Source organism: Hevea brasiliensis, chromosome 14, assembly GCF_030052815.1.
Source record: "Hevea brasiliensis isolate MT/VB/25A 57/8 chromosome 14, ASM3005281v1, whole genome shotgun sequence".
Lineage (NCBI taxonomy): Eukaryota > Viridiplantae > Streptophyta > Magnoliopsida > Malpighiales > Euphorbiaceae > Hevea > Hevea brasiliensis.
Genome location: NC_079506.1, coordinates 63,420,540 through 63,436,792, shown reverse-complemented (window position 1 = coordinate 63,436,792; position 16,253 = coordinate 63,420,540).

The following is a 16,253-nucleotide window of genomic DNA, read 5'->3' as shown; positions in this document are numbered from 1 at the left end:
AATCTGAAAATTTTGAATAACATAAGATAAGCTTTGAAATGGTATTGGAAATCAATACCAACAAAAATAAAATGCAAAATGTGGTATCTTGGTGAACTTAGGTTCAATAAATTTATTATGTATTAAAAAGTCAACAATTTGAGTGAATAGTAATGTGAATAGTAATACAAAGACAGAAAGTATAATAACTAAATTAGTAGAGGAAATTAAGGTATGAAATTTGGAATCCATGAAACATTCATGGATTATTTGGAATAGAAATAGTAATTCATCTAAATGACTTAATAAACATTTAAGTTATGTGAGTATATAGTTAAGATTTGTATTCCCATTACTAGTAGGTCTAATAAAACATAAGTGATACCACTTGAATATGAAATGACATTAACCTAGATGGATTATTGAGTATAAATGGGATGAGGTTTACATTAGGATTTATGTTTCCATTACAAATAAGATAATAACACCTTGTATGAGTTATGAATTCATATAAATATTGTAATAAATAAATGAATCACATGAAAATATGAATGGAACATTAGTTTTCTTTATAAGAGAAAGGAAGAATGTTTTGAGTACAATGGTACATGAACACCATTGTTGTGAATTGTGATCAATATGAATGATGTAAGGAATATATGAATATTATGATGAATGTATAAATAATGGAATTTGTCATGAAATAATGAAGTCATATATTGTGATGAATGTATAAATTATGGAATTTGTCATGAAGTAATGAAGTCATAAAACACAATATATTAATATTTAATGATATTATGTGCCCTTATATTACCTAGACATGTGTGTCAGATTGGATAGATTGGCATGCCAATAGGGTATTGTTTTAGCAGTACTGCGAAAGGCTTTATGCCTATATTGTCACACCTTACCCCTCTGTAAGGCATAACATGATCCCGTAGAATACCTAATGAACTACCGAACTTCACCTATCGATAACTCATTAAGTACCCTACAAGGGATTTTAAAACAATTTTCTTATTTTTAACAAGTGGTGAGCATTTTCTAATATGTATTTAAAAAATTAAATTAAAATTAAAACTAGTTGATATTTTTGATCCATTTTATTTTTTCGCAAATTTTATAAAAATTTTGGCAGAGTTCTGTCTGTATTTTGAGAAAACAGTTCTCCAAATACCTGTAAAAAGCACTTCTAAAACTGTTTTCTCAACAACTACTTCAAATTCTCAATCAATCTCCAATCCCAAGATTTCATAATCAACATTTCTCAATTTCTAAAATTCAATAATCCTCAGAATACTAGCAATGCATTTCATTTAAATTGAATAAAATAGTTGTACTCATATTTCATTAGAGACAAACAATTGATATACATTCTTACAAAATTTACATTAAAAGAAATACAAACTAAACTTTATTACAAACTTCATACAAATTTTGTACAAGCTGCTCAAGACCCATTTACATGTCCATACATTTATATGCAATACATACATCAAAAGAAATATTTACAATTAGGGTATAAATTATACCCGATAACTTCAAGCTAAATGATCTTTAATCTTTAGCAGCTCAGTCTGCTGCTCTTCTAGTCTCTGTATCTGCAACAGCAATAGAAGCTATCGCTGAGTACTAGGACTCAGTGGTGTACAACATACTAAAATAATCTTTATGCAAAAATAAAATCACATTTATTCAAAATTTGAACTGAGCATGCGAGATAAACACAAAACATAATTTATGAGATTTTAATCCCAAACAATTTCATTTTGAAATATCAAATCACATTTCATAAAATCCACAGTTAGTTCATGCCATTCGAAACAAATAGAATCTCAATAGCCAGAGGCTAAAGAGGAATCACATCACAAGGCTAGCTAGCTCAAATATATGGATATCCATTCACATCCTCTTCTACTGGCACACCTCAACACTTCTCCAGAGAAAGAATCAAAATTCAAAACTAATTACCCCCACTAGTCGTGCTAGTGAGGTGTTCAAATATATGATCATGACACTGTGGGTTCAAAACTTATTTTAATAATTTGCTAAACATTGTCATTTCAAATATACACAATAACTTTCAACAATTTCGATTAAAGAATCATAAATAATGTCTCAATTCACTTTTTAAAATCATTCAAAACAATATGCAGCAAATAATTTACAAAAATTACACGTTGTGCACAAACATCAAGCGAGTCGCCTCTTGGCCTCGACTCGGTTCCTCGGGTTCTTTCCCGATATTCTTTCCAACTGAAACACACAATTTTATAATGTTTCAGTATTAGAACTTAAAATAAATCCAAAATAAATTTAGCTTCACTTTTACCTAGCTCTAACGCGCTTAACTCGACGTTCTTGAAATTTTGTGTTTCGGGTTACTATTCACTACCCTATTCAAGTCAAATTGTCGACTTTCTAAGGCTTAATAGGTATGAGAATTCCAAATTCACCCACATACCATATTTTGGTCACTAAATTTGTTGGTTTTAATTGTTTATTCAAATTCTAAGTCTTTTAGGTAAATTTGATAAATTTTCAGTTTTGGTGTCCAAGGTTGCACTGTTCCATTGGTCACTTTTCTGTTGGAATTTGACAAAACTTCCTTCATAGAAAATGTTCCCTATTGTTTTAAGTTTATTCTCCTTTTTGAATCACTCCAATTGGAGTTTTGTAGCTGAAGTTATGTCCAAAATATGGTTACTGTTCATGCTGCAGATTTTAGTTCTAGCAGATTTATTGATCCAATTTTGTTCCGCAATTTGATCAAGCTAAGTCCATAATTTTGTAACACCCTCCCTATTGCAACTCCGTACATTCTACTGTTCCGGTGACCAGTGTCGGTCTGGACAGCTAGAACGTCAGGAAAAATATTTAAACTAAAGTGAGGAACCATAATTAACTCAAATATTAATAAGAAAAATTTAAGAAAAATTTTAGAAATAAAATACAACTAAGTTAAATGAGCCGGTGCCCAAGCGATGGGTAACCTAGTAGGAAGTTGCGGTTCTCGCAACTAGGAGCCCTAGACCTGGGGGAAAATTCATAAAATAATTTTTGGGACTCCAGAGAAGAGTCATTGAGGTTTCTAAGGCATTAGAATGCCAAGAAAAGGTTTAGAAAAATTTTTCAATCGATATAGACAATTTTGGCCCGTTAAGCCAAACGGAGGGCATTTTTGTCATTTCTTCTTCAGAGATGATTTTTGGCCGACTTGTCCAGTTAAGCAAATAATTATTATGATCTAAAATATGAATAAATATTGCTAAAAATTAAATTGAAAATGAGTAGAGAAAAGAAGAAAAGAAAATGAAAGAAAATGCTAATTATGACATCATATGATGTCATTTAAATTTCCTCCACCAATCACAATTTGTTAAACTCTTTAAAAGAGATAAAAGAGACCAAAAAATTGAAAAACCAATCTGCATCTTCAACCTTTGGGCAGCCAAAAACGTTGAGAGAGAGAGAGAAGAGGTTTCACCATTAAAGCTCCCTTAAGCTTCATTTCCCACTTCAATTCACCTTAAAACCTTATCCTTCATTTACTAAAAATTATACCCACACCAAGGAGAAGTATTTGGCAGCCAAGAAAGAGTAAGAAAGTAAAGAAAAATTAAAGTCTTGGTTGGCTTAGATTTGAGCTACAAGAGGTTAGTGCCCTAAACAATTTCTTTTCTTTCTTTAATCTTGTAAGCATGCTAAATCAAGTAGAAAATTGTGTGAAATTAAAAGAAAAACTTGAGTAAATAAAATCTCTAAATTTGGCAGCCATGAGAAAGTTTAAGGATTGTTGGTTTTTGATGAAATTAAGTGGCTTAATTATGTTATTGATGAGTATAGATGATGGATAAAGTGATTTGGTATGAGTTTGGTGTGTGTATGCCATGAATTGGAAATTGGAGTTAGGGTTTGAGCATGAAATTGAGACTTTGATCATGTAATGATGAAACTGAGTTTTAATGGTCAATTAGTGACCATTATTGGTAAACAAGAAATGAAGTGTTTTTGGTGATGGGATTTAGGTTTAGTGTGGCTGCCCTAGGTCACCTGCAGAATTGGACATGAGTCCAGCATGTTTGGGCAGCCATAACTTGAATTGTAGAGGTTCAATTGGTGTTTGGCTAATTGAACATGAAATTAGACACATAATGGCACAACTTTGGTGAAGAAACCATGCCCATAAGACCAAATCAAGTGGACCAAAAGCTTGCCCCAATCTGGGTGACCTGCAGTCTGTTTCTGCAGAATGACCAAATGAACAGTATTTGGTCATTTGGCCATAACTCAGTGTAGAATATTCCAATTGACCTGAAATTTTACCCAAAACAAGCTGAGATATAGAACAACAACTTTCATGAAGAAATCTAACCCAAATTATGACCAGAACTTATCCAATAAGTGAGTTGAAGTTACTGTTCACTGCATTGTAGATATGGTCAGTCTAGAAAAATTTCAATCCGGCCAGTTATGGTAAAATGACCATAACTTGAGCTACAAAACTCCAAATGGAGTGATTCAAAAAAAGAAATTCAACTAGACAAAATAAGGAGCAACTTTCATGTTGATCATTTTGCCAAATTCCCAATGCAAAAATGACCAATGAAACAGTAAACACAAGGCATGAAAACTGAAAATTCTGTCCAATTAACATTAAGCTTGGAAATGGTATTGGCAACCAATACCAACAAATTTTGAATGAAAAATGTGGTATCTTTGAGAGCTTAGGTTCAATAAATTTATTATGTATTAAAAAGTCAACAATTTGAGTAAATAGTAATGTGAATAGTAATACATAGACACAAAGTATAATAACTCAATTGGCAGAGGAAATTAAGGTATGAAATTTGGAATCCATGAAACATTCATGGATTACTTGAAATAGAAATAGTAATTCACCTAAATGACTTAATGAATATTTAAGTTATGTGAGTATATAGTTAAGATTTATTCTCATTACTAGTAGGTCTAATAAAACATAAGTAATACCACTTGAATATTAAATGACATTAACCTAGATGGATTGTTGAATATAAATGGGGATGAGGTTCACATTAGGATTTATGCTTCCATTACAAATAAGTTAATAACACCTTGTACGAGTTATGAATTCATATAAATATTATAATGAATAAATGAATCACATGAAAATATGAATGGAACATTAGTTTTCTTTATAAGAGAAAGGAAAAATGTTTTGAGTACAATGGTATATGAACACCATTGTTGTGAATTGTGATCAATATGAATGATGTAAGGGATGTATGAATATTATGATGAATGTATAAATTATGAAATTTATCATGAAATAATAAAGTCATAAAACACAATATATTAATATTTAATGATATTATGTGCCCTTGTATTGCCTAGACATGCGTGTCAGATTGGATAGTTTGGCATGCCAATAGGGTATTGTTTTAGCAGTACTGCGAAAGGCTTTATGCCTGTATTTATGGCTTTATGCTCGTATTCATGGCTTTTATGCCCTTATTAATGGCTTTTATGCCCGATTATGTGATATCATGGCTTTTTAGCCATACTGACTGCATACATGGTTGACGTTCTGCGTCCCATGGTATGACGGCCCGAGGCAATCATGCGGTGTCAGTGCCAACGACCGTTATCCAGATTTAGTCACCACATAGGTTACTTGGGCAATGAAATTTATTGAAATAAGTTAAGAATATTAGTAATTAAAAATATTAGAAATTAAATAAATGAGTAAGATGACCTAAAATAAATTAGAATAGTTATTTATTAGAAAGAATCGAGATGAACTGGACCGATATTAAAAATTTGCTTATTATGAAATAATCTGAGACAACCTAGAAAGTATTGAGAAAATGCTAAAAGATTAGCAAAGAAAATTATAATATACATAAATATTGCAAATGTGACTTACACAATAATATAAGCATAGATTTATTATTTTTAAATCATTTTTCTATGTAGATTATTACTGTACATTGGCGAAATAAACACTTCTAAAGAAGATTAAATTAGGATAAAAACATATTAAATTTTAGAAACCGCATGTGAAGTATAAATAAATCTTAATTATTTGAATTATGTTTTATTTCTATTTTTTTTATATTATTTTCTTGCTATATTATTGCACCACTAAGCAGCAATGCTTAGCGCGATGGAATTGTTTCCTCGTGCAGGTACTGAAGGTAAAGCCCAGATAAAAATACTAAACAGAGATTTTGGAGTTCTGATCTGCAAAGTGTTCAAGGTTGTCACCTCCTCAGCAATGCATGTAGATAGGGCTCACATTAAGCATATCATGTATTTTGTGTATGTTATTTATTTCTTATATTGTAATATAAATTAGCAAATTATAATTAATTTGTATATCATGTAAATTAAGGATTTATTTAATTATTGCAAATGATGTAAATTAATGCAAACTTGAGAATTTTGCTATAAGAATGGAGCATGAATGAATTTGTACAAATGAGTATAGATTTGAATTACATAATGATTTTTCAAATGATGATATGAGTATGGAAATGATTATGAAATTAAAATGTATGGATGAGATTTGAAATATGAGAAAACTATGAGAATGATTGATGAGATAATTATGATTAGCATGGATGAGATTTTTTTATTTTAAAATATTGTTCAATTTCAAACAGGTGAATATTGAAATATGCCAAATGATAATAAAATAGGGGAAACTCCACTGGTTTCTCTGTTGAAAAATAATTAATATTAAATTAGACGAGTTTAAAATTATTAAAAAAATGAAGTAAGATAAGTTAGGGTGCTTCGGCAACGATTGTAGCACGCCTTGCTCGGCTACACTGTAGTCGGGTGAGGGGTGTTACAAATTTGGTCTAATTTTCTTCATATGAAATGTTCTACTATGTCTTAGGTTTCCATTGGTTTAAGAATCGCTTAAATTGGAGTTTTCTAGAGAGAGTTATAGCCATTGAAACTTTACTGTTCATATGATAAATCTACAGTTTTGCAGATTCAGTGATTCAAATTTGTTCAGTAATTTGATTGGGTTGATGGCATAATTTGGGTTTGTGTTCTTCATGAAAGTTTTAGGTCTATATCTCATCTAACCACTGGTAAAATTTCAGGTCATTTTGGACTGCCTAGCTCGAGTTATGACTAAATGAACAAACAATGTTCATTTGGTTAGTTTGTGCAGGGCAGCCTGTAATTTTTCAACTTTGGTCAATTTGTTCACTAGTTTTTAGTAACTTTTTGGGCATGCTTCCTAAATGAAAATTGTGTCATTTAGTGCCTATTTTCATCCCCAATTGGTCCCATATCCATTGGACTTGTAAAATTTCATTTTTGGTCCTTCAAAGTTGACTTGGTCATGCTACAGCAGCATGACCACACTCCCTCCGAATTTGACTTTAATTCCAACACTTCTAGCACACTTAATTAGGTCACAAATGACCATTTCTCACTTCACATTAGGTCAAAGACACCATTTATAAGTTTTTCACATTTTTGGTCTCTAAACCCTAACGTCCAAAACCCTAATTTCCATGTTTAGCTCATTTCATGCAATTAAACTATATAAACCTCAACTACACCTTCAATCAAGCTTGCCTACCTTTTTAATTGTATCAAAATCCATCAATTTCAAGTTACCTCTAAGCTGGCTGAATTTCACTATATTTCTAAATATGTTGTTTTTATTTTATTTTCATTAATACTAGTTCACTTCAAGTGCAATTCATGAATTTAAGGAGAATTGAGAGGATTCTTGACTAACCTTTAAGGAAGTATTCCCAAAGCTTCAAGTCTTCCACTTTCTTCTTCCTTTCTATAAACAAGATACTAGTCAAGATCCAAGAACAAAATTTACTTAAGGGAGTTAGGGTATATATAGAATAAAATCAAGCTTTTAAAAGCTTGAATTGGTTGTTAATGGTGGAAAAGGAATGAGAGAGAGAGGTGGGAGTGATGGGGCGGCAACACTAAGAAAAAGATGACCTTTGTTTTTTTTTTCTTTTTTCTTTCCTTTTCTTTTGTCTTTTTATGTCTTAGGAAGAGCAAAAATCCATTTAATTAAATATACTAATTATTACTTTTATGGCATCATGCATGATGTCATGCATGATGTCATCACCTTTTTACTTTTTCATTTTCTCTTTTTTTTTTTCTATTTATTTTTCTATTAGTTCTTTAATTTAATTCTTGATTTTGAAATTTTCTTTTCTCTGATTTTATTTGACAGTTAGGACAGGAGTCAGCTCTCGGGGTTAATTGACCAAATTGCCCCTCGCCTTCATCCCGGTTTGCAATTAATTCCATATTTCTTCCGGCTCTCTGACCTAATTATTTGACTGGCTTAACAATTCTTTTTTGTGATTTTCTCTTTTCCACTGTGTTTATAAGGATCCTAAGGACTGCAGCGTCACATTTTATGGTTCGAAATTTGAGTTTAAATTGACTTCACAGTCGTTCACGAGAAGGTCACTTATCGCTGTGACTCTCGGCTCGTTTAACTTCTTATGTTCTGTTTTTCTTGTTTATACTTAACTAATTGGCAATTACTAATTATTTGGGTTTAAGGCTTATCTAGTTGTCTTAAGTATGGTTCTAATCCCCTTAATTTTTCGGACTGACACCGGTCACCGAAACAGTGAAATATACGAGGCTATACAAATAGGTTGTTATAATTCTCCCCCCCCTTAAAATAAATTTCGTCTCAAAATTTTACCTGGTATCAATCTCTGAACAGCTGTGGGTGCTGTCTCCTCATGTCCTCCTCTCGTTCCCAAGTAGCCTCCTGGCCCAAATGATGGTTCCACAGCACTTTCACCAATGGTATCTGCTTGTTCCGTAGCTGCTTCACCTTATAAGCCAGAATCTCTATGGGTTACTCCTCATATGTGAGGTTTGGATTCACTTCAATTTCTTCCACTGGTAGTACATGAGATGGGTCTGATCAGTACATCCTCAACATAGACACATGAAGATGTTATGTATCTTCTCCAACTCTGGAGGAAATGCCAACCGATATGCCAAAGGACCCACTCTTTCCAAAACCTCATATAGCCCAATGAAATGAGGACTTAGTTTCCCCTTTCTGCCGAATCTCATAATTCTCTTCCAAGGAGAAACTTTGAGGAAAACTTTCTCACCCACTGCATACTCAATATCCCTTCTCTTCATATCAATGTAGGACTTCTGACGGTCTAATACAGTCTTAAGTTAATCTCGGATCACCCTGATCTTTTCCTCAGTTTGCTGAACAAGTTCAGGTCCAATCATCTTTCTTTCACCCACGTCATCCCAACACAATGGGGTTTTACATTTTCTACCATACAAAGCTTCATATGGAGGCATCCCAATGCTTGATTGGTAGCTGTTGTTGTAAGCAAACTCAATCAAAGGCAAGTGTGTGTCCGAACTGCCCTCAAATTCAATCACACAAGCCCATAGCATGTCCTCCAAGATCTGAATTACCCTCTCAGACTGGCCATCTGTCTGTGGGTGGAATGCAGTACTGAAGTTCAATCTAGTTCCTAGGGCTCTCTGAAGACTACCCTAGAATCTAAAAGTGAACCTAGGATCTCTGTCCGATACGATGGATATTGGCACTCCATGAAGTCTCACAATCTCATCAATGTACAACTTGGCCAGTCTTTCTAAACTGTAGTCCATCCAAACTGGCAGAAATGAGCAGACTTGGTCAGTCTGTCAATAATGACCCATACTGCATCATGACTTTTCTGTGTCCTCGGAAGTCCCATCACAAAATCCATCGTTATTCTCTCCCATTTCCATTCTGGTACTGGTAGTGGATGTAACAACCCAGCGGGTACTTGATGCTCTGCCTTCACTTGCGGATAAGTTAGGCATTTAGAAACAATCTCTGTCACATCTCTTTTCATACCCATCCACCAGTAATGCTCCTTTAGCCCTCTATACATTTTTGTACCACTAGGGTGCATGGCAAAAGGAGACTCATGTGCTTTTTTCAAAATGATCTGCCTCAAATCAACATCATTAGGAACACACATTCTACCCTAGTGTAGCAGGAAACCATCATCTCTGATTGAGAATTCTGGTTTCTTGCCCTGCCGGACTTCTTCCATCAGCTTCTGATACTTCTGATCATTCTGAGCAGCCATTCTAATTTGATCAATCAACACTGGCTGTACATGCCATGCAACTGTTGTCTGCCCATCATCATTAATCTCTAAGTTGGCATGTAATGATCTCAACTCATGCACCAAAGACAAAGGAGTAACCTATAGACTTGCCATAGCCTTGCGACTTAAAGCGTCAGCCACCACAGTAGCTTTCCCTAGCTGATAGTCTATCAGATAATCATAGTTTTTTTATCAACTCTAACCATCTCCTCTGTCTCAAATTCAACTCTTTCTGGGAGCCCAAATATTTCAAACTCTTATGATCTGTGTAGATGTAACACTTTTCCCCATACAAATAGTGTCTCTAGATCTTAAGAGCAAACATAATAGCTGTAAGCTCTAAATCATGTGTCGGATAGTTCCTTTCATGCGGTTTTAGCTGGCGTGATGCATAGGCAATGACATTTCGATCTTGCATCAATACACAGCCTAACCCATTGTGAGAAGCATCACTATAAACTGTGTATTCTTTACTCGGAGTAGGTAAAGTCAGGACTAGAGCTTCAGTCAAACATCTTTTCAATTCATCAAAACTCTATTGGCATTTATCCGTCCACTAAAATTTCACATCTTTTTTAAGCAGCTTGGTTAATGGAGATGCCAACATGGAGAATCTCTTCACAAATCGACGGTAGTATCCAGCTAAACCCAGAAAACTGTGAATCTCTGTGACATTTCTGGGTGGCCTCCAATTAAGGACAGCTTCAATCTTACTTGGATCTACCTTAATGCCCTCTTCTGATACTACATGCCCCAAGAAAGACATTTCCTTCAGCCAAAATTCACATTTCGACAATTTGGCATATAGTTGTTTCTCCCTCAAAGTCTGTAGTACAATCCGCAGATGTCTATCATGCTCTTCTGCATTCCTCGAATAGACTAATATATCATCAATGAATACCACCACAAACTGGTCGAGGTATGGTCTGAAGATAATGTTCATCAGATCCATAAAAGCAGCCGGAGCATTACTTAACTCGAATGGCATAACCAAAAACTCATAATGACCATAATGGGTTCTGAAGGCAGTTTTAGGAATACTCTACTCTTGTACTTTCAGCTGATAATAACCTGATCTCAGGTCAATTTTGGAGAACATAGCTGCACCCCTCAACTGATCAAACAAGTTATCAATATGAGGTAATGGGTATCTATTCTTTATTGTCACCTTATTCAACTGTCGATAATCAATACACAAGCGGAGGGTGCCATCCTTCTTCTTTACAAACAACACTGGCGCTCCCCAAGGTGACACACTAGGGCGGATAAAGCCCTTGTCAAGCAACTCTTGCAATTGCACTTTCAACTCTTTCAATTCTGCAGGTGCCATTCTATATAGCGTTATGGAGATTGGGTCCACACCAAGCATAACATCAATCTCAAACTGCACCTCTCTTTCTGGAGGTAATCCTGGCAATTCATCATGAAATACATCCGGAAAGTCACATACCGTAGGGATGTCCCTTAGTGCTGGACTCACCACTTGGGTGTCTATCACATGTGCCAAGTATGCTTCACACCCCTTTCTAATCATCCTTTTAGCTAGTGCAGCTGAAATGATGTTTGACGGCAGTAAATGCCTCTCCCCGTGTATTACCACATCACCATACAAAGGGAGGCCAAAAGTGACTGTCTTCAGTCTACAGTCAATCATGGCGTGATGCCTGGCTAACCAATCCATGCCCAAGATGATATCATACTCTCTGAAGGGCATTTCAATCAAGTCTGACAAGAAAACATGTCCTTGGATCACTAAAGGACAGTCTCTATAAATTCTGTTGACCCGGACCTCTTGTCCTAACGGACTAGTTACTAGCACTTCAAAACCCTTTTGTACACATGGAACAGCAAGTGAACTGACTATGCTAGCACTAACATATGAATGGGTTGAACCCAGATCAAACAATACAAATACTTCTTGATCAGAGATAGAGAATGTACCAGCTACCACATCGGAAGTCTCAGCCTCTTCTCGCTGTCTCATTGTGTAGACTCTGGCTGAAGCACTTCCTTGTGCTGATTGACCAACTGTGCCCTGACTGCCTGAAGCAGTGCCTCTACCTCTGCCTCTTCCTCTGCCAAATGACTGTGAACCTCTAGGAGCAGGACTCTGAATAGATCCCTCGGCAGTAGTAGGAGCTGGACTATATCTCAGAGCACTAGTACAGTCTTTAGCTATATGGCCCTTGCCTCTACAGTTAAAACAGGCTCCAGTGGCCCAATAGCATTCCCCCTTATGAATCTTGCCACAAGTCTCACAGGGGCGTAATGTGAACCTCGCTGACTACCGACTGCACCTAGGGGTCTCGTCCCAAAATCTGCCCCTACCAAATCTTCCACCTCGACCCCTGCTGGGTCCACTAAACTTCTTTTTCTTTCCAGAGGTACCACCAGAACTCAGCTCTATTGACTTTTCCTCCTTATCTTTTTCTGATTTCTCAACTTTCTCTGATTTTTGTTTCACTGGGGTTGCTTCTGATTCAATTCTCTCCAGCTCAAGTGCTTGAGACATAAGTTCTGAAAAATTATTGTGTCTGAATCCCACAACTTGCATCCTTATACTGGGCTTCAAACCCGTCTCAAATCTCTTGCATCTTGCCTTGCTGGTAGAAAGGAGACTCCCTGCATAGTGACTTAAGCGGGAGAACTCCGTCTCATACTCTGCTACTGTTCTGTTGCCTTATTTTAGACTCAGAAACTCTTGTAACTTCTGATCAACATATGCATCTGGGATGTATTTCTGTCTGAACTCTCTGATGAAGTCATCCTAGGTCAGCACTGGTGGTTCAACTAAGCTATGGGGGATGGTCTTCCACCAATCATACGCATCCCCTTGCAGTAGCGACATGGAATACTCAAACTTTAGTTCATCTTAGCAGTGCAGCTTCTTAAATACTCTGTCAATTCTTTCAAGCCATTGCTCTGCCTCTAAAGGGTCCACTGTACCCTTAAATTCTGTAGCCTCATACTTCAGTAATTTATCATACTGTCTGGCTGGAGGCAGTGGTTGTGCCACAGGTGTCTGAGGTGGAGCTTGAGCAGGCATACCTCCAGCCATTTGTTGAAACATCACAGCCATCTGTTGTGTGAACTGTACAGGAAACTGTGGCATTTGCGGGGCTGGTGCTACTGACCCACTGACATTCGGTAAAGCTGGGGCTTCCCCTTGTGCCTCAGCTTCAACAGACTACTCAACTGAGCGATCCCCTTCTTCCATTTCAGGCTAAAGTTAGGGTATCTCCTGAACAAGTAACACATGGAGATTCCCTCCGTTAGTTCATATTTATGATGTAATGCACTGTATGTAATAAATATGGACATTGAGCAGTTGTACTTAACAAAAAAAAGACACAAATTCATAAGTTAAAACATACTTCAAAAATTTTACTCTGATACCACTAAAACATGTCACACCTTACCCCTCTGTAAGGCATAACATGATCCCGTAGAATACCTAATGAACTACCGAACTTCACCTACCGATAAATCATTAAGTACCCTACAAGGGATTTTAAAACAATTTTCTTATTTTTAACAAGTGGTGAGCATTTTCTAATATGTATTTAAAAAATTAAATTAAAATTAAAACTAGTTGATATTTTTGATCCATTTTATTTTTTCGCAAATTTTATAAAAATTTTGACAGAGTTCTATTTGTGTTTTGAGAAAACATTTCTTTAAATACCTGTAAAAAGCACTTCTAAAAATGTTTTCTCAATAACTACTTCAAATTCTCAATCAATCTCAAATCTCAAGATTTCACAATCAACATTTCTCAATTTCCAAAATTCAATAATCCTCAGAATACTAACAATACATTTCATTTAAATTAAATAAAATAGTTGTACTCATATTTCATTAGAGACAAAACAATTTTATACATTCTTACAAAATTTACATCAAAAGAAATACAAACTAAACTTTATTACAAACTTCATACAAATTTTGTACAAGCTGCTCAAGACCCATTTACATGTCCATACATTTATATGCAATACATACATTAAAAGAAATATTTACAATTAGGGTATAAATTATACCCGATAACTTCAAGCTGAATGATCTTTAATCCTTAGCAGCTCAGTCTGCTGCTCTTATAGTCTCTGTATCTGAGACAGCAATAGAAGCTATCGCTGAGTACTAGGACTCAGTGGTGCACAACATACTAATCTTTATGCAGAAATAAAATCACATTTATTCAAAATTTGAACTGAGCATGCGAGTTAAACACAAAACATAATTTATGAGATTTTAATCCCAAACAATTTCATTTTGAAATATCAAATCACATTTCATAAAATCCACAGTTAGTTCATGCCATTCGAAACAAATAGAATCTCAATAGCCAGAGGCTAAAGAGGAATCACATCACAAGGCTAGCTAGCTCAAATATATGGATATCCATTCACATCCTCTTCTACTGACACACTTCAACACTTCTCCAGAGAAGGAATCAAAATTCAAAACTAATTACCCCCACTAGTCGTGCTAGTGAGGTGTTCAAATATATGGTCATGACACTGTGGTTTCAAAACTTATCTTAACAATTTTCTAAACATTGTCATTTCAAATATACACAATAACTTTCAACAATTTCGATTAAAGCATCATAAATAATGTCTCAATTCACTTTTTCAAATCATTCAAAACAATATGCAGCAAATAATTTACAAAAATTACACGTTGTGCACAAACCTCAAGCGAGTCTCCTCTTGGCCTCGACTCAGTTTCTCGGGTTCTTTCCTAGTATTCTTTCCAACTGAAACACACAATTTTACAATGTTTTAGTATTAGAACTTAAAATAAATCCAAAATAAATTTAGCTTCACTTTTACCTAGCTCTAACGCGCTTAACTCGACGTTCTTGAAATTTTGTGTTTCGGGTTACTATTCACTACACTATTCAAGTCAAATTGTTGACTTTCTAAGGCTTAATAGGTATGGGAATTCCAACTTCACCCACATACCACATTTTGGTCACTAAATTTATTGGTTTTAATTGTTTATTCAAATTCTAAGTCTTTTAGGTAAATTTGATAAATTTTCAGTTTTGGTGTCTAAGGTTGCACTGCTCCATTGGTCACTTTTCTGTTGGAATTTGACAAAACTTCCTTCATAGAAAATGTTCCCTATTGTCTTAAGTTTATTCTCCTTTTTGAATCACTCCAATTGGAGTTTTGTAGCTCAAGTTATGTCCAAAATACGGTTACTGTTCATGCTGCAGATTTTAGTTCTGGCAGATTTATTGATCCAATTTCATTCAGCAATTTGATCAAGTTAAGTCCATAATTTGGTCTAATTTTCTTCATATGAAATGTTCTACTATGTCTTAGGTTTCTATCGGTTTAAGAATCACTTAAATCAGAGTTTTTTAGAGAGAGTTATATCCATTGAAACTTTATTGTTCATATAGTAAATCTGCAGTTTTGCAGATTCAGTTATTCAAATTTGTTCAGTAATTTGATTGGGTCAATAGCATAATTTGGGTTTTTGTTCTTCATGAAAGTTTTAGGTCTATATCTCATCTAACCACTGGTAAAATTTCAGGTCATTTTGACCTGCCTAGCTCGAGTTATGACCAAATGGACAAACACTATTCATTTGGTCAGTTTGTGCAGGGCAGCCTGTAATTTTTCAACTTTGGTCAATTTGTTCACTAAGTTTTAGTCACTTTTTGGGCATGCTTCCTAAATGAAAATTGTGTCATTTAGTGCCTATTTTCATCTCCAATTGGTATCATATCCATTGGACTTGTAAAATTTCATTTTTGGTCCTTTAAAGTTGACTTGGTCATGCTACAGCAGCATGACCACCCTCCCTCCGAATTTGACTTTAATTCCAACACTTCTAGCACACTTAATTAGGTCACAAATGACCATTTCTCACTTCACATTAGGTCAAAGACACCATTTATAAGTTTTTCACATTTTTGGTCTCTAAACCCTAATGTCCACAACCCTAATTTCCATGTTTAGCTCATTTCATGCAATTAAACTATATAAACCTCAACTACACCTTCAATCAAGTTTGCCTACCTTTTTAATTGTATCAAAATCCATCAATTTCAAGTTACCTCTAAGCTGGCTGAATTTCGCTATATTACTAAATATGTTGTTTTTATTTTATTTTCAT